This window comes from Cavia porcellus, unplaced genomic scaffold (genome assembly GCF_034190915.1).
Source record: "Cavia porcellus strain 051 isolate PalLab524CR breed Dunkin Hartley unplaced genomic scaffold, mCavPor4.1 scaffold_12, whole genome shotgun sequence".
Taxonomy (NCBI): Eukaryota; Metazoa; Chordata; class Mammalia; order Rodentia; family Caviidae; genus Cavia; species Cavia porcellus.
In genome coordinates, this window is record NW_026947495.1 from 41,992,076 (window position 1) to 42,018,279 (window position 26,204).

The 26,204-nt window shown below is 37.9% G+C and overlaps 1 non-coding gene across 1 annotated transcript; it reads left to right on the forward strand.

The window, feature by feature from the left end:
• Positions 1–1,221: 1,221 nt before the first annotated feature.
• LOC111754182 (small nucleolar RNA SNORA2/SNORA34 family) lies at positions 1,222–1,358 on the forward strand. The gene has a single exon (XR_010051003.1). It is a non-coding gene; the product is annotated as a small nucleolar RNA SNORA2/SNORA34 family (small nucleolar RNA).
• Positions 1,359–26,204: the final 24,846 nt, after the last annotated feature.

Consider the following 26,204-nt stretch of genomic DNA (forward strand, 5'->3'; position numbering starts at 1 on the left):
GCTACAGAGATTCTGCCTAAGGTCCCTTCTACACAATATCGCACACCATAGTAGTACATTTGTTACAACCCATGCGCCTACAGGGACACATCAGTATCACACTAAGTCCATTGCTTACACTAACATTACTGCTGGTATTATATCTCTATGGGTTTGGACAAATGTGATGACACATATCTGCCACTGTAGCATCATACAGAGCACTGTAGTTATGCTGTCCTGAAAGTCCTCTGTGCTCTTCTTATTTATCCTTTCCCCATAATCTCTGACAAACACTAATCTGTAGTTTTGCCCTTTTTAGAAAGCCATATAGTTGGAAACACATAATGTGTAGGCTTTTCAGATTGGCTTCTTTCAGTTAGCAATAAGAATTTAAGTTTTCGCCTTTTTTATGGCTTCATAACTTGTTTCTTTTTAGAGATAATTAATATTTCATTTTCTGGATGTACTATATTGTATCCAGTTATTTACTAAACAGTCTTTTAGGTACTTCAAAGTTTGGGCAATAAAGATATTACAGATTTTTGTGTGACAGTGTTTGGTAGGTGATTTCAATGTATCAGTGAATACTAAGAAATGTGATTATTAGCTCAGATGGTCTAGTTTTGTGAGCAACTGTACACTGTCTTCCCAAATAGCTGTACCATTTTACATTCCTGCTACAATGACTGACCCGTTGCTCCACATACTTACCAGACTTTGGTGTGCTCAGTGCTTTGGATTTTTACCTATCTAATAAATGTTTAGTGATTTCATTGTTTTAATTTGAAATTCCCTTTATGGCATATGATGTTAAATATGTCATATGCTTACCTACCATCTATTTATTTTCTTTAGTCAGAAGTGTGTTTTTGTATTTCAAGAGTTCTTTGTAATTTTGGATAATAGTCCTTTATCACATACATCTTTTGCATGTATTTTTTTCCCATCTCTTTCTCTTGATAGTGTCTCTCAAGAGATGTTCTTAATTTTATTTCATTTAAACTTTTTATTAGCACATGTTTGCAGTCCATGTGGCTACATCTATCATGGGGAGTTGGTACATGTACCTAACACATCTGAACTCTTTTGTTCTGTCCCCTTCCCTCCCATTCCTCCCTGCTCTCCCCAACTCTTGTATCTCCATTTTTATTTCTTCAATTCTCTCAAAATCTTTTCTCTTCCTTCCCTCCACCCTCCCACCATCTCTTATTCTCTTTCCTTTCTTAAAAATGCTCTCCCCTGGCCCTCAATCAAGGCTGGCAGCTTCCTGGCGCTGTTGGTTTCAAGAAGGAGCCTAAAGAAATGTCTTTCTATGGTCTGTTGGCCATTTCAGAACTTGGGCAGTGAAATGGTCAATTCATTAGAAAGAAACAGCTTGAAGCAATCCCTCTCGCCCTGGTGAGTGGCTGTGAGTATGGCAGGCTCCAGTGGCCCAGGACAGGAGCCTCTGGCATTTAATGGGACCTGTGCCATGCTGGGACCTGGAGCACCACAAAACCAAGCAACCCCTCCCCACCAGTGAGCAGCTGTGAGTGCAGCAGGCTGCAATGGCCCAGGACGGGAGCCACTGGTGTTTAATGGGACCCAGGCCATGCTGGGACCTGGAGCACTGGGAAACCAAGTAACCCCTCCTCACTACCTGTTATGGTTTGTTGAACTTCAATATACATGAAAGTATGGACAGCTATTTTTTTTTTATTTAAGGAGAAAAAGGAAAAAAAAACAGAAAAAGGGTACAAGTAATACAAAATTTAAAAAATAAACAGCAAGAAATCACTAGTAGATTACTAGTAGAGAATAGATTATATATTCTCATCTTAGAAATAGCTGTTCAGGTTACATTATTGAAGCATATAAAGTGGACTTTCAAACAGTGAGAGTGCAGACAGTTTTGTTCAATGATCCAAAAAAACCTCAGTAATATGGTTATCTAACTTATACACTTAAACATATATGCATTTATAACCTTTAGAGCACTTTCTTTTCTTTTGTACAATGACAATTACACATTTTGGGTTTTATTACTCCCACAGTTCTTATTACTTTTTTTGAAGAGAGTAAAACCAAATGCGACATATCAGAACGGAGTCAGTCAAATCAAAAGGATGGACATAATAGATAACGTAAAAACAAAATATAAGGTGATCAACAATGGTTACCATACTGTCTCTTGCTATTTTAAGAAGAATTGGCAGTTATAATAAAATTGAACTAAATAGTAAAAAATAAAACCAAAGCATTGAAGACATTACAGGATTTTAAAAGAAAATAATAGTCAACTAGAATGGGCGTCATAATGATTCTTATTTGTCTTCACAGTTATGCCTATACTTTCGAACTTGGTACTATCAAGCAAAGCAGAATAGGGGAAAATCAGTCAAAACAAGATGGTGAGGGCAATACAGGATTTCAAATCAAGTTAATAGGAAATCAAAGTAGGTTATTATAATGTATCCGGCTATTTTTAAATTTATTTTTCCCTTAACTAAAAAAATTTTAAAAAGTAAATAATTCAAAAAAAGGGGATTGAGATAAAAGAGGGCATAACAACAGAACAGCACAGGTCAAATCATAACCATTTGAGCAAAATAGTGTTTCACCACAAGATATCCTGACATAAAAATAGTTATCATAGTGTCTCTTTCCTTGAAATCTTTGCGTATAACTTCATATACTGTAGCACCAAACATATCAAGACACTATAAAACCATTCAAGAGGGGAGGCTGGGGATTTAGCTCAGCGGCATAAGCGCCTGCCTTGCAAGCAGGCAGTCGTGAGTTTGATCCCTGGTACCAATAAAAACAAAAAAGACAAAAAAAAAATTCAAGAGAATGACATTATTACAGGATGTTTACAAGGGTATTTAGGACCAATTAACAGAAAATGAACAATGATTTCTATATAAACTCCTTGCCTATAAAAGTTTTTGCTTATATTATCATATATAATAAAATCCAATAAGATACAACCTTTTAAGGCCAATGGAGACAGAAGAATACAAGTTTGATGGGACTTCAAAACAAGATGATACTAAATCAGCACTAGCTATTATGATGTCTTATTTTCTCCAAAATAGCTGTTCCTACCATCCGATCTTCTCTGCCTCATTTCTGTTGAGCTCTTTTTCTGTCATTTGTTGTCAGTTTGTCTTCATTTTGTTTTCTGCTCCATTCATTGTGGCCTCTCTGTCACTATTTCTGGAATGTTGGTATTTTCCTTTTTCAGACTATCCTGCAGTATTCTCTGTAGAGTTGAATTAGTGGTTGCAAATTCCCCTTGTTCCTCTTTATCATGGAAGCACCTTGTTTTTCCATCAATTTCTAGGGACAGTTGTGCAGGATATATCAATCTTGGCTGGAGGTTATTATCTTTCAAAGCTTGAATTATTTTCCCCCACGCTCTTCGTGATTTGATGGTTTGTGCTGAGAAGTCTGCTGTAATTCTGATGGGTGTTCCCTTGTAAGTGATCTGTTTCTTGTCTCTGATGGCTTTTAACATTCTGTTCTTATATTGGATTTCTGGAATTTTGATTATTATATGCCTGGGTGTAGCTCTGTTTGGGCTATAGGTGGCTGGAGTCCTGTATGCCTCATATATCTGAGTATCTTTACCATTTGCCAAATTAGGGAAATTCTCTTGGATTATTTCTGTGAATAGCTTTTGTAGTCCATTTGTTTGTGTCCCCACTTCTCTTATGTTCCTTAATTCTTAACTTATAGATCCTCTTATCATCATCTAGCTTTTGTATTGTTGCTGTTTGTTTTTCTGTTATTTTTAAGAAGTTTTTCATTTCATGCTCCCATATTACAAGCCCTCCAGTTCAGATAATCTGTCCTTAGTTTCTTTCAAGCTGTTATGCCAGTTTTCAATAGAGTTTTTAGTTTCCTGGTAATACCTTTGAACCTGCTTCACGTTTTCTATGTCTTCTCTATCTTCTCCATCAAACAATTCTCCCCTCTTTTTCTGTTCTTCCATTCCACCATCTGTTTTTTCTTGGGTGGTGCTTAGCATTTCTCTAACTATTCTGCTTATGTCTTGCTTCAGGTCATTAATAACTTCATTCCTGAACTCGTCTATGAAGCTCTGGAGATAGCACTTTATGTCTATTGGTGCCGTGTCTGCTATTGCATGTTTCTCGGGATTGAGGGTGAGGACTCTTTCTTGTTGCTCCCTCTTCCCATATTCTTTGTTCCTTATATATAAGCGTATATAGGAGGCCCAGCTTCCTTCCCTGTCGGCCACAGTCTGTTTGAATTGCACCAGCTACGTGTTCCTGCCCACTGCAGCGCACCAGGGAGACACAGACCTGGGCAGTCTATGTCGGGCTGCCCCTCCGGGTCAACCTACTGAAGGCTTCACCACTAGGGTGCAGCTCCAGGCTCTGGGACCTGGGTTGAGTAGCCTACTGGGTCTCAGCCAGCGTCGTCTCACAGGCCAGGCACTCCCCACCAATCCTGCTTAAGAGGGGGATATGTGACTGAAGTCACTGCAGCATCTCGTTCCGGGAAGTCTGCCCAGTCTGAGTATGTCCTCTGCTGAAGCCTCCTTCTCTATGGAAAAGTCCCGATCCGCTCACTCACTGCAGGTCAATGCAGGGCACCTGGCCAGCCCCACTCCCAACTCCATTCAATGCTTCCCACTCTCCGAGCTTTTGCGCCTCTCTCCCCGCTGTGCCAACTGGGACACAACAGCGGCCACAGGAAATTCAGATCGCAGTTTCCAGTGGCGTGGGATCCGGCTTCCATGCTGAGACCTTATCTGTTCCTGCTGTATCACCAGGATTGTGTTTCCAGTTGGTTTCTCTTAATTTAGTTTGTTCCTGGGTCGGCAAAGAATATCCTCCCTTGCCTAAGACTTCTGCCTGGCACAATTCCTGGATTTCAAGTGCGGTTTCTCAGAGAGCCTTCGAGTCTACTGCTATCTATCCACCATGTTCTTCCGGACGTGGACAGCTATTTTGAAGAGACCTCTAGGACAGCCATTGGTGACTTCCCTATTGTCTGGTTTTGAAGACCTAAATTGCCTTCCTCATTGTTTGGATCAGTTTTATACTATGTTGTTTCGTATGAATTCCCTGTATGTGAAAACGTGGACAACTATTTGGAAGAAAACAAGAGACAATATGATAGACAGTGAAGATCTCATGTTGTCTAGCTTTGAAATTTATCTCTCTTACATTGATTTCTTATGTCCTATTTTGTTTTATTGTGTTGTGTTTAATTTTACCCCTTTAAAATAAAAAAAAAATTTTAAAAAGCTCTCTCTATTTCCTACTATCTTTTCTCTTGGTCCTTATTTGTACTTTGGGTTTCTCATATAAGAGAAATCATGTAAAATTTAAACTTGTGTCTGATTTACTTTACTTAACATTATGGTATCAAATGCTCCATGTGCTTCAAGTTTATCCTCTATGGCAAATAGTATCCCACATTTTCTTTATTTATTCATCTATTGATGGGCATATAAGCTGTTCCAAGATTCAGCTACTATAAATTGTGCTGCTATAAACATGACTGTGCATATATTGCCATAATATGATGCCTTTAACTCTTTTGGGAAGATACTATAAGGAAGATAGATAGGCCAAATGGAATTTCTACTTGTAGTTTTCTGAGGAATCTCCATCTGATCTCCCTCCGTAGGGGTGGTACTAGTTTACATTCCCACCAGCAATGTTGATGAGTTTCTTTTTCCCTGAAGCCTTGCCTGCATTTGTTATTAGTTGATTTCTTGATGATAGCCATTCTCTCTGGAGTAAGATGGAATCTCAGTGTTGTTTTAATTTTCATTTCTCTTATGTCCAGCTCTGTGAACTGCTTTTTATTGATTGATTGTACATTTTCTTCTGCGAAATGTCTGTGTTTTGGTTGCCAGTTTTTTTTATTGGATTTTCTTGGGGGGGGTTATTTTTTTTAGTTCTTTATGTATTATATATGTCAGCCCTCTGTCTGAGCACCAGCTAGAAAGACATTTTTCCATTTTATACATCATCTCTTCATTCTGTTGTCTCCTTTGATGTACAGAAGATTTTTATTTGGTATGATCCCATTTGTTGTTTCTTGATATTATTTCTTATGCCATTGAGATTCTAGTCAGAAAATCCTCGCCTACACCTATGTCTTCATGAGTTTTACCTATCTTATCTCCAGCAGATTGTTTTCATTTATCATTTAGATCTTTGATCTTTGATTTCAGTTTAGTATATGCTGAAGTATAGGTAATCTTCTGCAAATGGATATTCAATTATCCCAATAAAGGCTATTTTTCTTCCAATGTATGTTTTAGCCTCTTTATTGACAATTAAATGTGGTTGTCTCAGCTTCCTCTACCCTGTTTCATTGATTCAGGTCTGTGTTTATGCCAGTACCATACTGTTTCTATCACTGTACCTTTATAATATAACTTCAAGTCTAGGATTATGATGCCTCCTGCTTTACTGTTACTACCCAGAATTGCTTTTGTTATTTTAGGTCTCTTCTGGTTCAATATGAATTTTTGGACGGTTTTCTCTAGATCTATAGGAAAGCTGTTGGTATTTTGGTTGGGACTGAATTAAACCTATCCTTTTCCCCTGAAAACAAGACCTACCTGGAAACAAATTCTAGCATGACTACAATAGGGCTCGTTTTCAGGAGGTGTCACTTCTAAAATCATGTTAGGTAGATTGTATTTTCAGGGAATCATCAGTTTCAGAAGAACAGCCATTTTAATGGTATTCATCCTGCCTATTCAGTAGCATGGACTATCTTTCCATTTTCTGATATGCTTATCAATATTATTTCCTAAGTACTGTAACTTTTGTTGTAGAAGTTTTCCACTTCCTTGGTTAGGTTATTTCCTAAGGACAGTGGCACATTGGTTCACGAACACTTTTGTTTGCAAAACTTTACTTCACAAACAGAAGCCTTTGGCAAAATTTTGTTTTTGTTTGCAAATTCTGCATCAGGTGGCAAACACAGCAATGCCATCTTTTTCACACAAACAGAAACATGGCCATTTTTTTCAAAACTGTAGAACAAAGTAGGTTTATCAACTAAAGCACCATTGTATATAATTTTTCCTGTTCCTAGTATGAATGATATTGTTTTCCAAATTTCCAGATGTCTCAGTGAGCTTATCATAAGTGTTTAGAAATGCTATTGACTTTTGTGTGTTGATTTTGTATCTTGGTACACTGGAGAAATTGGTTATTAATTCTAGAGGTCTTTTAGTGGAGATTTTTGGGTCTTGTCAGTAGAGGAGTATGCCATCTGCAAAGGATGTTTTGACTCCTTTTCTTCATATACATATTCCTTTTTTCCTCTCTCTTGCTTGATTGCTCTGATTGCTATATAAGGACTATGTTAAATAGGAGTGGTAATAATAGACATTGCATCTTGTCCTGATTTTAGAGGGAAAGCCTTTAGTTTTTCCTCATTTAATATGATGTTGGCAGTGAGTTGGTTGCAAATGGCTTTTATCGGATTGAGATTTTTTTTACAGGGTCTCATTATGCAATTCAGGCTAGCCTTGAGCTCACTTTGTAGCCCAGGCTGGTCTCGAACTCACAACAATCCTCCTGCCTCAGCCTCCCCAGTGCTGGAATTATAGGCGTGTGACACCACACCTGGCTTGACATGACCTTTCTATACTTATTTTCTTCAGAGTTTTGATAATGAATGGATGCTACATTTTTAGTGCTTTTTCTGCATTTATTGAGATGATCACGTGATTTATGTCCTTCCTTTTGTTTATGTGATGAATTATATTTATTCATTTGAATACATTGACCCATCCTTGCATTACTGAAATGAAGGATTCTTGGATATGGTGCAAAATCTTTTTTATAATTTACTACATTTTGTTTGCCAGTATCTTATTGAGAATTTTTGCATGTATGTTTATTAGAGAGATTGATCTGTAGTTCTCTTTTTGGGGCTGGATCTTTGTCTGGTTTTGGGATCAGGGTAATACTAACCTCCAGGAATTACTTTGGGAGTATTGCTTCCTTTTCAATGTCATTAAAGAGTTCAAGGAGTATTGGTATCAGATATGCCTTGAAGTTCTTACAGAATTTTTCAGTGAATTCATCAGGTTTTAGGCTTTTTTTTTTACCTGGTAGGTCTTTTATTACTGCTTCAATTTCATTGCCTGTTATTGAATTATTCAGAATTTTTAAGTCTTGGTTCAGCTTTTAATAATTTGTTGTTTTGTTTTGTTTTGTTTGTCTTTTTCCTTTTTATCAGTACTGGGGATCGAACTCAAAACTGCCTGCTTGCAAGGCAGGCGCTTATGCCGCTGAGCTAAATCCCCAGCCCCAGCTTTTAATAATTTATATGTGCCTATAAATCTCTCCATTTCTTTTGAGTTCTCCAGTACATTTGTATACACGTTGTGAAGTCATTGATAATACTCTGGAGTATGGCAGTATCCATTGTGATTTCACCTTTTTCATTTCTAGTTGTCCTGATTTGTGGTTTTTTTTTTTTCTGTAAGATTAGCTAAGCATTTATGAATTTCTTTCTTTTTTAAAAAAGAGCTCTTTGATTCATCAGTCGTTTCTATTATTTCATCTTCGATTCTGTGTGTGTGTGTGTGTGTGTGTGTGTGTGTGTGTGTGAAGGTCTCACTATGCAATTCAGGCTGGCATGAGCTCCTTTTGTAGCCCAAGCTGGTCTTGAACCTACAACAGCCTCCCAAATGCTGGGATGATAAGCGTGTGCCCCCATGCCAAGCTTCATTTCATTGATTCTGCTCTGATCTTTATAATTTCCTTCCTTCTGCTAACTCTGGATTTGGGTTTTTCTTGTTTGTCTGGGACACTGAGGTAAATCATTAGGTTATTTATTTGGAATCGTTCTTTTTCTAATGTAGGCATTTACAGCTATGAACTTTCCTCTTTGGACTTTTCTTTCATTGTATCTCATAAATTCTGATATCTTTTACCGGCATTATTCTTTAATTCTAGGAACTATCTTATTCCTTAATTTTTCCCGTGACCCACTTATAATCTAAGAATATGTTGTTTCCATCTAAATATATTTGCATAATTTCCATGGTTTCTTTTGCCATTGGTTTTTAGTTTCATTGCATAATGATCTGATAAAGTGCATGGTAAAATTGCAATTATTTTTTATTTACTTAAGCATGATTTATTTGCTATAGGTAGTCTATTTTGGAGAGTTTTGTGTGCTGCCAAGAAGAATTTATATTCTTTTGATGTTGGGTAAAATATTCTCTATATATCTAGCAAGTCTATTTGTTTGAAGGTTTAGCTCAACTCCAATATTTCTGTTAATTATTTGGTTGCTCTGTCTATTTGGGATAATGGTGTATTGAGGGCCCCACTATAATTTTGTTGATATCTGTCTGGTTTTTTTTCCAGTAGTGATTGTTTTATGAAGTTGGGTTGACCATTCCTTGGTATATATGGTTTTTATGTTTGTTTTTGTTTTTGAGACGGTGCCTCACTATGCAGTTCAGGTTGGCCTTGAGCTCACTTTGTAGCCCAGGCTGGTCTCGAACTCGCAACAATCCTCCTGCCTCAGTCTCCTGAGTGCTGGGATTACAGGCATGAGCCACCATGCCCGGCTTGCTACATATTGTTTATAATTATTATCATTTCCTTTGAATACTTCCTTTAACCAATATTTAAGTGACAAAGGTCACTTAAATATTGGTTAAAGGAAGTATTCAAAGGAAATTCTTCTGAACATTGGCTTAATGGCTCGTTGGTCTGAAAATAAAATTTCTACTTTGTTTTTGGTTCTTGTTGCATGAAATGCTGTTTCTCATCCTTTGACTTTCAGGCTATGAATTTCTTTTTGGGTTAAATGTATTTCTTGGACATAGCATATTGTTGGATCTTGTTTTTTGATTCATACTGGTAATCTATATCTTTTGATTGGCAAGTTGAGACCATTCATATTGATAGTTATAACTAATAGGTATTGACCTATTCTTGTCATTGTATGATTTTTTTAGCTGCTGATTCTCTTTCTTTCCTTTCTACTTAGTTGTTCACCCTACCTAGTGTATTCATTCTACTAGATATTTGGCATTGTTGATTTATTGTCTCTTTCCAGGAGGAAATATCCTTGAGAATTTTTTAGAGTGCTGGTTTTGTGGTCATGAATTTCTTAATTACTTAAGGTACTCTTTGTCATTGAAATACCTTATTTTTTCCATCAATTTTGAAAGAATGTTTTGCAGGATATGTAAGTCTGGGTTGAATAAAAGTTGTTATCTTTTGGGGCTTAAAACACATTACTCCAAGCCTTTCTTGGTTTTAAAGTTTGTGTTGAGAAGTGTAGTATAATTCTGATGGGTTTTTCTTTATAAGTGATTTGTTACTTTCTGGTTTTCTCTAACAGCTCTTAAGGTTCTGTTCTTGTGTTGGATTTCTGGTACTTTGACTATGGTGTCTTAGGGTGAGTTGGGGTTTTAAAATTTTTATTTTGTATTGTTTTGTTTGAGACAAGGTCTCACAATATAGTTCAGGCTGGCCTTGAACTCACTGTGTATCCTCCTGCCTCAGCCTCCCAAGTCCTGGGATTACAGAAGTGTGCCACTATATTTGAGCAAGTTCTTTTCTGATCATGGCTATTGGGGGCTTCTATATGCCTAACTTATCTGCATATTAAATTCTCTTTCCCTGTTTGCAATGTCTTCTGCTATTGCTTCTGTAAACTGGTTTTTCTGCTTTTTGTGCTATCTTTTGATTTTTTCTTAATTCCTATTAATCTTAGGTTAGTCTTCATTGCATCATCTAACAGCTAATGGAAATATTTTTCACATTCCCCTATTTTTACAGTGTCTCTCATTAATTGGTCACAACCATAGTCCTCTCTTCTAGGTGTGACATTCTATCCTCACACTGGTTGTTTTTGCTGCCCATATTTCCTATTGCATTTTTATTTTTCTGGGTTTTTGTTTAGAACTTTTTCATGGACTCTAATTTTTTTCTATGCTGGACAGTCATGCTTTGCATCTCTTTTTTTTAATCTCTAGATTTTTATTAGTGTCTTTTCTAGACTTGTTGATCATTTGTTTTATTAGAATCATTATCTTTTCATTTAAACCTTTGAATTTGCCAAATGTCTTATTGATCTGTTTTGTTACCTCCACTGCTATCATTTTGGATATCTCAGCTGTGTGGCTTTTGATATTTTTCCCCCTTTGGTGCCCTCTGAATTGGCCTTGGGGCAGTTGGCATATGTAAGCATTTTGGAAGCATTTTATGCCTTGTTTTCGCAAGTTTATGTTTTTGTTTTATTTTCTGTGCTGAGGCTTGCAGACTGATTATAGTGCATAACTTTATTTTTTTTTATTTTTTTTTATTTTATTTAAGGAGAAAAGAAAAAAAGCAGGGAAAGGGTACAAGTTATACAGATTTACAGAAAAAAAATGAACAGTAGGAAATCACTAGTTAATGGATTACATCTTGTCATCTTAGAAATAATTGTTCAAGTCACAAAATTAAAGCTTGTAAAGTGGACATTCCATCAATGATACTGCAAACAGTTCTGTTCATTGATCCAATAAAACTCTGTGATATCATTTTCTATCTTATACACTTAAATATACATGCAGTTATATAGTTTGGAGCACTTTCTTTTCCTCTCTTTTGTACCATGACTATTACACATTTTGGGTTTCATTGCTCCCACGGTTCTTATTACTTTTTTGGAAGAGAGTAAAACCAAATGTGACATAACAGAACAGAATCGGTCAAGTCAAAAGGGTGGACATAATAGATAATGTAAAAACATAATACAAGGTGATCAACAATGGTTACCATAATGCCTCCCGCTATCTCTAATAGAATTGCCTATATCGTTAGTTATAATACAATTGAACAAAACAGTAAAGAATAAAACCGACAAAACCAAAACATTGGAGACATTGTAGGTCTTCAAAAGTAGATAAAAGTCAACGAGAATGGGCGTCATAATGAATCTCATTATCTTTACAGCTGATGCCTAAACTTTCGAACCTGATACTATCCAACAAAACAGAATAGGGGAACATCAGTTAAAAACCAGATGGTGAGAGTAATACAGGGCTTTAAATCAAGGTAATGAAAAGTCAAAGTGGGTTACTATAATATATCCTGCTATTTTTTTCCTTTAATTAAAAGGATAAAGATAAAAAAGTAAATAATGGAGTGGAGATTGAGATAAAAGAGGGCATAACAACGAAACAGCGCAGATCAAAACATAACCATTTAAGCAGAATAGTGTTTCACCACCAGATAATCCTAACCTAAAAGTAGTTACCATATTGTCTCTTTCTTTGAAATCCTTGAGTACAACTTCGTATACTGTAGCATTAAGTATATCAAAACAATGTAAAACCATTCAAGAGAATGACAGCATTACAGAGTATTTAGAATCGACTAACAGAAAATGAACAATGGTTTCTGTATAATCTCCTTGTCTTTAAAAGGTTTTTGCTTATACTATCGTACATAATAAAATCCAATAAGATACAGCCTATTTAGACCATTGGAGACAGAAGGACAAAAGCTAGATGAGACTTCAAAACAAGATGATACTAAATCAGTATTACCTATTAAGATGTCATTTTCTCCAAAATAGCTGTTCCTATCATCCAATCTTCTCTGCCTCATTTCTGTTGAGCTCTTTTTCTGTCAGTAGCTGTCAGTTTGTCTTCTTCATTTTGTTCTCTGCTCCATTCGTTGTGGCCTCTCTGCTATTATTTCTGGATTCTTTGTATTTTTCTTTTTTTAGAATATCCTGCAATACTCTCTTTAGAGTTGAATTGGTGGTTGCAAATTCCCCCAGTTCCTCTTTATCCTGGAAGCACCTTGTTTTTCCATCAATTTCCAGGGACAGTTGTGCAGGATATCTCAATCTTGGCTGGAGATTATTATCTTTCAAAGCTTGAATTATTTCCCCCCACGCTCTTCGTGATTTGATGGTTTGTGCAGAGAAATCTGCTGTAATTCTGATGGGTGTTTCCTTGTAAGTGGTCTGTTTCTTGTCTCTTACAGCTTTTAATATTCTGTTCTTGTATTGAATTTCTGTAATTTTTATTATTATATGCCTGGGTGTTTCTCTGTTTGGGTTGTAGGTAGCTGGGGTCCTGTATGCCTCATACATCTGAATATCTTTACCTTTTGCTAAATTAGGAAAATTCTCCTGGATTATTTCTGTGAGTAGCTTTTGTAGTTCACTTGTTTGTGTCCCTACTTCTTCTTTTATGTTCTTAATCCTTAAGTTATGGATCCTCTTATCATCTTCTTGTCTTTGTATTATTGCTGTTTGTTTCTTTGTTATTTTTAAGAAGTTTTTCATTTCATTCTCCCATATTACAAGTCTGCCCTCCAGTTCAGATAGTCTGTCCTTAGTTTCTTTCAAGCTGTTATGCCAGTCTTCTATAGACTTCTTAGTATCTTGGTAGTGCCTTTGAACCTGCTTCACATATTCTATGCTTTCTCTGTTTTCTCCATCAAACAATTCTCCCCTTTTTTTTCTGTTCTTCCATTCCACCACCTGTTTTTTCTTGGGTGGTACTTAGCATTTCTCTAACTATTCTGCCTACTTCTAGCTTCAGGTCATTGATAACTTCATTCCTGAATTGGTCTATGAGGCTCTCTATATGGTGCCTTATGTATATCGGTGCGGTGTCTGCTATTGCCTGTTTCTCAGAATTGGGGGCCGAGGAGCCTTTCTTGTTGCTGCCTTTTCCCATGCTGCCTCTTCTTCTCTGTTCCTTATATATGCAAGCTTATATAAGAGGCCCAGCTTCTCTCCCAGTCAGCCACAGCCTGATCGAATTGCGCCAGTTAGGTGTTCCCGCTCACCGCTGCGCACCAGGGAGTTACGGACCAGGCAGCCTACGCGTCTCCCCTCCCGGCCACCGTCAGGCTCTGGGATCTGGGTTGGGACAGTCTACCAGGTCCGCCGGCAGCGTCACGCAGGCCAGGCACTTTTCACCAATCCCGCCTGAGCGGGGGATGTGTGGCTGGAGTCGCCACAGCGCCGTGCTCCCGCAGGACTGCTCCGGCCCAGAAAGTCCTCTGCTGGAGTCAAACTGTGGTAGAGTGTCAGTTTCTCTCACTCACCTCACCACAAGTCAGTGCACGCCTCCCTGCCGTTCGTAGATTGCCGTTCTCAGAGCTTCTGCGTGTCTCTCTCCTTGCCGAGCCACTGTAGAGGCAGCCAGCCGCCGCACGGCGGGAAACCCAAATTGCGGCTTATAATGGCGCGGGGTCCAGCCTCCACACCGAGGCTTTTCTCTTCATGTTTTAGCACCAGGACTGCACTCCAAGTTGGTTTCTCTCAGCCCAGTTCATTCCTGAGTCAGCAGAGCATGTCTCCACCTGCTTATGTCTCCTTAGTCCGCACCATTCCTGGCTTCTGAGCCGAGTCTTTCAGAGAGCCTCCGGTAGGTGCTGTTATCTGTCCACCATGTTCTCCCGGAAGTCCTATAGTGCATAACTTTAGTGCATAACTTTATTACTATCGTGGAGTCCTCTTTAGTTAATGCCTACTTTTTCAGAGATGTCTTCTGGGCAGAGCTAGCTATTGGCCGTTCCTTCTGTCCCAGGATTTATCTACCTCCATGTATTTGAGAGGGGAGGTTGCAGCCAGTTAGCCCATTACCAGTTCTTCAGGACTGAGCTGCAGTGTCGTTTATGACACCCAAGCGATCCAGATATTGGCATACAGAGAAAACTAATTGATCGCAATATCTGTGTCACTAAGGCTAAAGCAGTAAAATCAGCAAGAATAACAGCATCAAATACAAACTGGATATTGACAAACCCTAAGAACCAATAATGAGAAGCTGGGCGTGGTGGTGTACACCTATAATCCCAGTACGTGGGAGGCTGAGGCAGGAGAACTCCTGTGAGTGTGAGGCCATTCTGTGCTACATAGTGAATTTAAGGCCAGCCTAAACTAAATAGGGAGACCCTGTTTCAAGAACAAAATAAAACAAACAAAAAACCCAATAATTTGCCACCTTAAGTCAATAGAAGGGATCTATAGTTATAGTATAAACTCTAAGACAGAGCAGATATTGATGTCACTATATATCTTATCACTAAACAGCTTCACTTCCATTAAAAACAGAACACTGCTCAACCTCTGTAAGATACAGTTAACTATCTACACATTCATAAAGCTTGGTGGTTATGATAGTAAAGATTAAAGGGTGTAGGGAGTAGGAGCATGAAAAAGGTAGAATTTGAAAAATTAAGCAATAGAAGATAGGAAAAAGCTGATAAAACTGAAATAAAGGATCCTATTAAGGAGTAAAATGGAATTAGTAATATTAAATAAGAGAAAGGGAAAAACCCAACAAGGAAAAGGATAAGTAATTAAAACAAGAGCAAAAAAAAATTAAAAAGAAAAAATATTATGGGGAGAAATTGAAAGAGAAAGGAAAAAAAGCAGAGTGAGAAGCCAGGCTTGGTGATGCATACCTGTAATCCTAGCACTCCAGAAGCTGAGGCTCTATCTCAAGCAAGCACCTGTTCCTGGACTTCTTGTTTTGTTGTGTTGATGTTGTTTTGTTTTATTTTCTTGAACAGCGTCTCATGATGTAGTTAAGGATGGACTTGAACTCACCATGTAGCCCAGACTGACTTGAACTTGTGTCAATCTTCTTGCCTCACTCTCCCCAGTGCTGGGGTGTGAGCCACCACAGCTGGCAATTTCTTGTTATATGAGAAAAATAAACCCCTTTTGATTAAACCACTATAATTGGATTTTATATTATGTACCACCAGACCTGTTTTGAGATGATACTCATGTCATTTACCTAACAAGGAACTTGGAAGTCACCATACTTTGGTTCTGTAGGTGGCACTCTGTTCTTAAACTTAGGCAAGAGCCAGATGTGGTGGCACCGCCTGTAATCCCAGCACAGGAGAGGCTGAGCCAGGAGGCTCATTGCAAGACTAGCTCGAGACTAGCTTGGACTACAAAGGGAGCTCAAGCCCAGCATAAACTGCATAGTGAGATGCTGTCTCAAAAAGAAAGGAGGGGGAAAAAAAGTTTAGGCCAGAAGACCAAGAAAATGGAGCTGGTAGAGAGTGTAGGAGAGAATTGCCAATAGGAGGGAATCCACAGAGTATTAATTGCTAGGAAAGCCTGGGAGATTAGTTCTGGACAAGCATAATAAAATATGGCCAACAGCAAGACCCATATCTGCAGGGGAGGACAGAAAGGTGTTCAAGAAGTGGGAAAAAAATGTGGCAAAGTAACTTGGTATAATACAAAGTAGCTGAGCCAGTAGACCAAAGACATGGGAAGTGAGTCTGGCTCTGCCACTTCCAATTATTCTACCACTATTAGCCTCAGTTGTCTCCTTTACATTATTGGAAGGAAAACTATCTGCGCCACAAAGTCACTGTGAAGATTAAAAGTAATAACATAATTAGAGCTCATAGTCACATCACCTTTGTTCCACTCCCCTTTGCACATGCTCAAAGTCAGAGTAAGTTGAAAAGGAATCAAGGTAACATCTGTTAGACACAGACTGGAAGGGAAGCTAAGGACACAGACTGACAGAAGCTCTATGAATAAGATGCCTTTTAAATTTAGCAGTCCAAAGGGTATCTGGGTCACCCAGCCTTAAATGATCCAACACTGAGGAGCAAAAAAAGCCTCTAAACTCAATAGAATAAAAAGTCACAACATTAATATTCCCAGAAAAAATAAGAAATCATTAATTCTATTTGCAATAACAACTTGAGTGTTTAAGTACAGTCTATATTTGTTTCATTTTGTTTTTAAGTCAGATTCTTGGTGTGTAGTTCAGGCTGTCCTTGAACTTGCCACGAGAGTTTAGGAGAATTTGAGGCTGGCCTTGAAGTCACAGTGATCCTCTTGCCTCACCCTTCCAAGAGCTGGAATTACACGTGTGCACTATCACATCAGGTTTAAATACTAGACTATATAATTTATTGAACTAACAAAATGTTAGAGTACTAAAATCCTTGGTAGTCCCTATAGTGTTTACTGGGCTAAGAGAATCATTTTGGTGTATTTTTCCAGTTACAATTGAAAAATTTCTAGCTTCTATCTAGATGGAATTCTAAAGTGAATTAAAGAACATCTTGAGAGTTATAAACCAATTTGAGATGATAGTGTATCACAAAAAAGTAAGGTAAGGGGGCCGGGGATTTAGCTCAGTGGTATAAGTGCCTGCCTTGCAAGCGCATGGTCATGAATTCGATCCCTGGTACCGGTAAAAAAACAAAACAAAACAAGGAGCGGTAGCTATAATCCAAATCAAGGGGAGATTTATGGAAAGATGGTGAAGATTTGATATCCAGAAGCTGGAATATAGTAACATGAAGAAGAGAAGGAGGAGGGAAGTGGGCCGCCAGGATCCACCAAGGATCTAAAGAGAGAAGTGATGCCCACAGACAGAGCGAAGAGAGAGACCTCAGTGAAAAGAGATACCTCAGTGAAGAAGAAAGAGGTGGCTTCACGACACTTTCTCCTTGTGCACTGACTCACTACATAGGAAGGGCAGTTTGTATGCTTTGATACTGTGACTTGAGCAACTATCTCTAAGATGATAATATATAATCTATTAACTGGTGATTTCTTACTGTTTTTTGTGGGGTTTTTTTTTTGTAGTTCTGTATTACTTGTACCCTTACACCGCTTTGTTTTGTTTTGTTTTTTCTCTTTTTCCTTTAAAAAAAAAGACAGCAGACGCACAGTGACTGCTGGTGAACTCAGAGGACCCCATGGAGAAATGCACCAGTGGAATGGAGTAGTGGACACAGCACAGTGCAGTGGCTGTGACTTACTCAAGTTCAGACATCTCCCAGGAGAGGCCAAATGGCTGATAGCCATTCTTGGAGAGCTTGAACTCCGAATAGCTGCAGAATGGCTCTGCCTAGCTGATCCCAGTGTCCAGGTGAGGTGGAACTGAGTTCAAGTTAGCAGGAGGTTCAGGAGCCAAATTCAAGCTGACTGGAGGCACACAGGGTATTGCAGGCTGAAATTAAGTTCCAGCCTCCTAGCCAGAAACCAGCCAGAACTTTGGCAGACCTAAATCTACAGCTGACTTGCTGAGATTAATCAGTATGGATCTGGACTCTGTCGACCCGTTGTCTACTACTGACAGCAGAGACATGCCTTGACATGTACATTTTTTCTTTCTCTTGATTATGTTCATTCTTCTTTTTTCTTGTTCGTAGTTTTTTGGGTTTTTTTTTTTTTTTTCTTCTGTTCTGTTCTTGTTTTTATTGCTTCCTTTTCTCTCTTTTTTTTTTTTTCCTGGCTTCTCCTATTTGTCCAAAGTTTGCATAATTTTCCTTTGTCCACCAACCTTGATTCTAACTATTTCTTTTTCTTCTTCTTCCTCCTCCTCCTCTTCTTCCTCCTCCTCCTCTGTTTCTCTATTTTCCCCACACCCCCTTTTAAATTTCCCCTCCTGAAGATAAAATTGCCATATTGAAGATATATTTAATGTATATAATTTTCCAGTTTGTTTTGGAATTTGCTGTATAACCACAAATCCAGTTGAGATGGTTAAGGCAGTAAATTAATAGTTACCACAATTTGTCATTATCAGGTTGTGTTTGGTGCTATTGTTATGCTGATTGTACTACTTCACACAAAGTGACATAATTGTTCTATCCAGTTGTAATTCCTGGTATGCCAACCCTGAGATTGCCTCACAAACCAAGGCAGGGTGGTTACAACAGATACAAGAAAGAAAGCAAGTTAAATGAACAATAAAAGAAATATGAATCCAACTGAATTGCAAGGTATAGAGAAAGGGTTTCCATATTGGGAAAAGTCACGTCATTCTTAATGCTAGGATGTTAACTGACAACAGGTCAAGGATATAGAATGATAGACCAAGATGAAGGGTGCTGTGGTTTAGATCTTCAATGTCCCCCAAAAGTTTCAGGTATTCGGAGGTGGAGCCTGGTTGAAAGAAGCAGTCACTGTGGGTGTGGCCTGTAAGGAAGTATAGTATTGCATTTTTTTAAATTAAAAATATCTTTTTGTCTTTTTGAGACAGGATGTTGCTACACTGTTCTGGCAGCTCAGTTTGTAGCCCAGGCTGGTCTCGAACTTGCAGTGATCCTCCTGTCTCAGCCTCCCTAGTGCTGAGCCACCATGCCCGGCAGTGTTGCATTTTTTTGTTCCTGGTTCCTCCTTTACTGCTTTCTGGCTGCCAGAAGGTGAGCAGCTTTCCTCCACCATGCCCTTCAGTACGCCATTTTTGCCTTGGAGCCAACTAAACATGGACTGAATCCCCCAAAACTGTGATCCAAATTAAACCTATCCTTCTTTAGATGGTGGATGTCAGTTGTTGTGTCTCAGTGACAGGAAAACTGGCTAATCCTAAGGCTACCAAGGCAGAAACAGGAAATCAGAATATGCTGGTTTGGGGAGCAAATGAGCCTGGGACTTTCCAGAAAGCTATGATTATAAGTAACAAGAGCTAGACAAGTAAACAGTATTGATGAGAACATACACTGATCCCACAAGTCAGGGCAAAGCAATGACTGAGACTAAGTAGAAGGCCATAGAAATCAAGGGCAGCAGAGAATTTCAGATAAAAATATTAGAAAGTAAGAAATCTTGACTATGATGGTAATTCTGTCTTATCCCAAAGCTCTTTGAATGCTTCCTGTGCGGGACAGAAGCGATTCCAAGGTGTAATTTGCAAGCAGTAGCAGTCAGCAGTGCGGAGGAAAAGACAGGACTGAAATGTAACCATGCAGGACGCCCACATTCAGATGGCAAAGAGAAAAGCAACCTAGGACAGTGAAGCATGCTTCTCTAGCCTGAGGTACGTTTCTTTAGAGTGCTAACGACGTTTTCATTGATACAGTGAACGACTAACAATGAAAGACAGAGAGGGTGATAAAGAATAAGAAATAGTCACTCTTTTAAATGTACTTGCCAATTGCTTTAGAGATAAGGGAGCATTAGACTCTCAGCAGTCTTTTTAAAGGAAGAGTTCAACATTATGCATTATTTCCTCACCTGAAAAATAGGAATAATACCTAGCTCATAGGACAGTGGTACTAAAGATATCACATGTAAGCCACTCAGCTTCCTGCCCTGCCCACAGTCAGCTCTCAGATTTAGTTATTCATTGTTGTTATTGTCAGTATTATTGGTCCTGGGCCGTGGTTTTCTTTGGCACTGAAGTGTTATAGGCATTACTTGCTATCTTGGGATTTTTCTGACAGTTTTGTTAAAATTCTAGTCAGCTGCCAAATTAATTTTGGGGATATTTTTGCAATACATAGTGCTGGAAATCTTGTCACATCACTGAATGTGAACCTGGCTCTTGCAGCTTTGCCCCATGACTTGTAAGCATTCTTACTCTGTGGAGGACCTATTATGTGCTGTGATCAAAACATATAATAAATGTTTAAATAAAAATTTAAAGAAATTTGTTATAATAAAATGTGCACTTCTATAATCCAGCTCAAAATACTTCCCCTTGCTGCAAATACATCTACCGCATTATTCTTGTCCCTTTCTAAAGTTTTATATATATTTTGTGACTGTCTCACTTTCCTGAACCAATTCAAAATGTTTATAGCAATTTCTGTCAAACAAAAACATGGTGTGTGCCCTCATCCGCTGTATTCACTGGACCTAGCACGGGCAACTTTGGCTCTTCCTCAAAGTCACAGGGATCATGAAAAGTAAACATTTTGAATCGTAGAAAATGCAAGGTCCTGAGTTTGATTCCAGGTATCAAAAAATTTTTTTCTTTAAAAATTGATTCAGGACATCAAGGCAGCCACAACAATGCAACTGAAGACATCATGAAAAATGACTTTTAGAACTGCTTTAGAAAGAATGTCATGATAAGTGTGTTTGAAGAAAGGGGAAGTGTTTTGAGGGGAGCTAAGAGCAATGTTTCTTTTATCATAATTTTTCATTTAAACGTTCACCATATATTCTGATCATACTTCATACTTAATAATTTATATGTATTTTCATAATTATTTTTCACAAAAATCACTTGATGTAAATACTTGTTTTATAGACATAGAGACATACTTAGACATAGAGAACTTAGACATAGAGAATTTTAAAACTGAATCCAACTTACTACTTTTTTCTTGCATAAGAGGGGTTACCAGATGCTTATAATTCACTATTGCCATTGAAACTACATTTCAAGTTTATTACAAACATCTTCATCACTTGAGAAAAGATAGCTTCATTGTTTTAGTCCAAATTTCAAAAACTCAGGGAGAGGGCAAAGGATCATTGCCAAACTTTAGTTAGAATTGCAACCCTTGCCCGGTCAACTGAGACTTCTCTTTTGTTAATAATGTGATGGCTGGGGCTGGGGATTTAGCTCAGCGGCATAAGTGCCTGCTTTGGAAGTGTGTGGTCGTGAGTTCGATCCCTGGTACCGATAAAAAAGAAAAAGACAAAAAAAAAAAAAAATAATAATGTGATGGCATGGAGGAAGGGCAGTTGCTAGATAAAAGGGGTGCTCTTCTGAGAAGAGGTACTAGACCAACAAAATAGTAGGTGTCCACCACAAAATACTTTGGTTATTACCAGTCTCTCCTCATAACCCCATTGCATTTTTAATATTTTGAACTGCTTTTAATCATTGCCAGTGCAATGAAAGTTAAGAAAAATACACACATATATGTATTTAGTTTGTGTTTGGGGTTTGCTTTCATCCCCTGGATTTCAATTCAGTATTTTCCATGGTTTCTTTAAAAATCTTAGCAAACACCTTCTACTCCCTAAAATTGACAAAACAAAGCAACTAGGCAACAAGAACTAGAGCTGAGACAGGGCTGCTCTATGGTTAGCATTTTTCTATTATAGATGGATAAGGTTAGTGGAGTTCAGCTCTCTGTAGAGAAAATGTGCTCTGCTGTTGCTTGTGATGGGTTATTATAGAGCAGAAAAGTTGCTTAGTTTTTTGAGGAAGCTCTTTTAGTTGTATTCCTCCCCCACTTCCTCTACCACTGAAATGTCCTTTGGTCTTAATTGTGCATCAATAATAATTACAACTTCACTAAAATGATACAACAAAATAGACATTTGTTAGTAACATTAATTTGCTAAAATCAAAATGGTCTAAGTAACATTCAGTAACTGAATAATATAATCTCTTACATACAGAATGTAACCTTTGGCATTTATTCAGCCTATTTTTTATAAAAATATGAGTTGAAGGGAGCATAGACCTCTGTGGTGGACTAATGACCAACTTGTAACAGCTGAATTGAAAAAGTGTGATGCTGGGTGTGTGGAAGGCCCACCTCAGGACTGTTGCCAACAGCATGAAAGAACTGGAGAGGAAGATTGTATGCTGTTGATCCTCCTGGAGAAGCTTGTCACGCTGCCTTTCCTGATATGAACTTGGCTGCTCTCATCATCAGAGGAGCTCGGGTCCTTGCTGTTTATACAGTCTTGCATGAGACACTCTTGTGGGCTGTCGGTCTCAAGTTGGACTCGTGGAGGACACTGCTATGTGCTCTGGGATTTTAGAAGGACTTGTATGGGACATGGCATTGGGATCCAGGCCCTTACTGTATTCTTTAGGTCCTGGATGTGTGGACAGATTTCCCTCACTCTCTTGCTTTTGATTCTTTGGGTATTATAAAATAATCCTATAAATTATGCATCCTGTATTAAATCTTTTCCCTGACTATGAATATCTACGGAATCAAAATTCCACCTAAAGCTTTAGACACTTGACAAAACTTCCCCTTAATCAGTAACTATATGGAAAATTCATGTAATTAAACTATTGGTCAATGGTGCTTTATTCTCCTCCAAAAGCTAGAAAGCATAATGAATATAAATATGAGGAACTGGTGACATAAATTTTTATAAAATGTATATGAATTTCTTTTAAGAGAAACAATCCTTTTCATTGAAACAACAGCTAATTTAGTCTTTAGAGCAGTGTATGTACTATAATTGTTCAATGGCTTTAAAATAATGTGGCATTGTTTCTTAAGTATAGCATTATTACTTAATTGCAGACAAGTCATTCCCCTAGTTCCAGGCAATTAATTAATCAGTATTTCTTAAACTTGCTGAAGTCAGAAACACCTGGGATTTTTGTTAAACCTACAGATGGGATTCTTAGGCTTACCACAGACCTACTAAATTAGAATTTCTAGGATGTGCACGTGAGAATTTCTATGTCTCGTAATCATCTCAGGTAGATTTTATTGTCCGGTGGGGATTGAAAATGCTCTCTGTTTTGTTTTGTTTTTGGTTACCAGCATTCAAGCTCAAGAACTCGTGTTTGCCAGCCAGGTGCTATATTGTTGAGCTGCATCCCTGGCCCCGGAAAATGCTACTTGGATTGCTTTAATAGTGACATTAACTTTTTGACTACTGTTCTAATGAGTGACCAAAACAAAGTTTTAAATCTGGAAGAACCAAGACATTAGGAAGCTCTCATGGATAACAAACCAATGCATGTTCTATTATGTCACCACATCTTGCTATCTGCACCAACAAGTCTCACATAGTCACACATTCTCCCTCTATCTAGTCAGGCACTGCAGAAAATTTCACAATAGTAAGCCTAAGATCAAATTTATTGCTATTGGAAAAAACAATATTAGATTCAAAATATCTAGTGTAGGACCTGGGATTCAGTTTAGCAGCATAAGCGCCTGCCTGACAAAAGCGAGGTTGTAAATTCAATTCCTGGTACAAAAAAAAAAAAAAAATCTAGTGTATATAAAACAGGCTACTCTTGATTGGTTTATGTGTTATTTTCCTTAATTTAAATAATTAACTGGTGATGTATTTATTACAATTTTATAGATGCAGAAACAGAGGCTTAAAGAGGTTAATGAATTTTTCCTAGATCACTCCGTAAGCGAGTGAGACATTTCTTTCCTTGGTACTAGCCTTCAGAATATGTTTCAAGTCAAGGAATTCTAATTCATTAAACGTACTAATCATGAATTTATGAGATTTTAAAATCTGGAACCCAGAAGTTAAAAAAAGAAGAAGAAAAGGAAAAAAAAGCAATTTCTCTTATATTGGGTTGAGGAAGAGGGCAAAGAAAGGAGAGAAGTTTGCAGACAGTATAGTTGACTTTTGTAGGGTGACAAACTTTATTTCTCGGTGATTTGATGCTCCCAAAAGACAAAGGCGAAAAGTCAGTGAACTTGTAAATATATATGTATGTGTATAAAATATATATGTGTGGGACTGCATTGCATTCCAAACTCATTGCTACTTTGTTACCCCATGCGGTTTATTCTAGCTGAAGTGGTTGCAGCCAGAATGAAAATACTTTGAGATTTCATGTTTTAAGAAATAATTTTCAGAGCATTTGTTTTCTTGGACCTGGAAACCATTGATGGATGCACAGATGATAGCCTTGGAGACTGTGGGTTGTGTGTGGAAGATACGTCCTGGGCTTCCACACACATAGGCCGGTGTAAGAACTCTTGGCCTCATGAACAAGTTACTATTAATTAGGAGAACTCCTTGAAAGAGAAATCAGCAGCACAGGTCACTGGATAGGACCTTTCTCTGCACTTATTTTTAAGTGAATTGTTAAGGAGGGTTTTGGAGAAGGCAGTATAGAAAAAGAATGCAGGATAAAAGGTGAAAACAGGTAACGGTGTCATCTGCATTTTGTGCTATGTCTTTCATTGGTTTTTGTTTTTCTTTTGTCAAAAAGTAGCTTCCAGAGCATCTCAGATTACTTTTGATTATAATAAATTACAGTGTTCACCAAATTCAGCTAGTTTTCAACCAGCCAACTGGTGGAGCAAGGCAGAGGCGAGTACCAATATTTGACCACCCTTTCAGAAGGCCTCAGTTTTTCACCCATTTGTTCCTCCTTTCTTTGTTTTGAGACAGGGTCTCACTAGGTAGCCGAGGCTGGCCTCAAACTTGCAGTGATCCTCCTGCCTCAATTCCCCCTTTACTCTAGGTTGATAAGGTGTAATGTTCTGTGATCCTGGTAGAAACCTGGCTTTTAGTATATCAACTATTTTAAGATAGGCTTCAGTATTCCTTTTTATAATATATGCTTATTTACAGATATTAAACTTACATAGATAGAAGCAGGCTTCTGTGTTGCTATTTCTATATTATTCAAAAATTTGGGGGGGGGAGTTTGGAAGGTATACTTATCGTTGTTGTAATTTGCTTGTTTGTGTTCTGAAACAAGGTCTCACTATGTAGGTCAGGCTGGTCTTGAACTCACTATGTGGCCCAGATTAGCCTCAAACTTCCAGTGATCCTCCTGCCTCAGCCTCCCAAGTGCTAGAATTACAGACATGAGCCACCACAAATGGCTTGGAAGGTATGCTTATGTGAAATGGTGTGTACTGTGGGGCCTGAACAAGATGATATCTCAGAGATACAGGCGAGATAAGAGCTGTGTTTCATTGCTTTTGTGTTACTAAAGATAGAACCCAGGGCCACAGGCATGCTAAGGAAACAGTCCCCACAACCAAATCAACCTAGGGCTTAAACATTAACAATTCTTTTTAAAAAATATTTAAAATTTTTTTGTTTATTTTTAATTTACAAATAATTATGATTCTGATGGGCCTGATGGTGATACCCTGTCTCAAAATACAAACAAACCATCAAAGAGAAAAAAACTCAAGTAATTATGATTCTCTGCAAAAATGTTGGAGTGGCTAGCTAGAGTCTATCAACATTTTTTAAATTATAAAGATGGCATTATTTACCCAAGACTATAGTTAAATTTTATAGTTATTAAACAACCAAAAGAGCATATACTAAATGTTTATCGAGATGGTGAACCGACTACATGACTGTTTTTCCTACCTTCCAAAAGCCTCTTGAAGTTATGAAAAAGAATGATGACAGGGAGCAGAACTGATACTGCAACTAAACAATAGGTAAAGGAGAAATAAGTAAGCTTGAGAAAGGACAGGAACTCCTACCAACACCTTTTCAACTAGAACACCTACCAAGACGTCACTCGTACAATCTAAATCTTGGTGAATAAGGGAAGCAATAGATTAGATAGGTCTAAAGCATTTCTGTATTGGAAGGTCTAAGGAAATTAAGCCTAGTGCAGTAAAAAGATAAAGATGAGAAACATACACAATAGTTAAGTGACCATAGATTTACAATAAGGATCCATGCATAAGTTTCAAAATGAAGAAAAAGAGAGCAAGAGAATGAAGGACAGATAATTTAAAAGAAATGGCTAAGAATTTTACAGAACTGAAGAAAATGTAGTTCTTTAAAATGAAGAAATAAACCAAGTCCTAAGC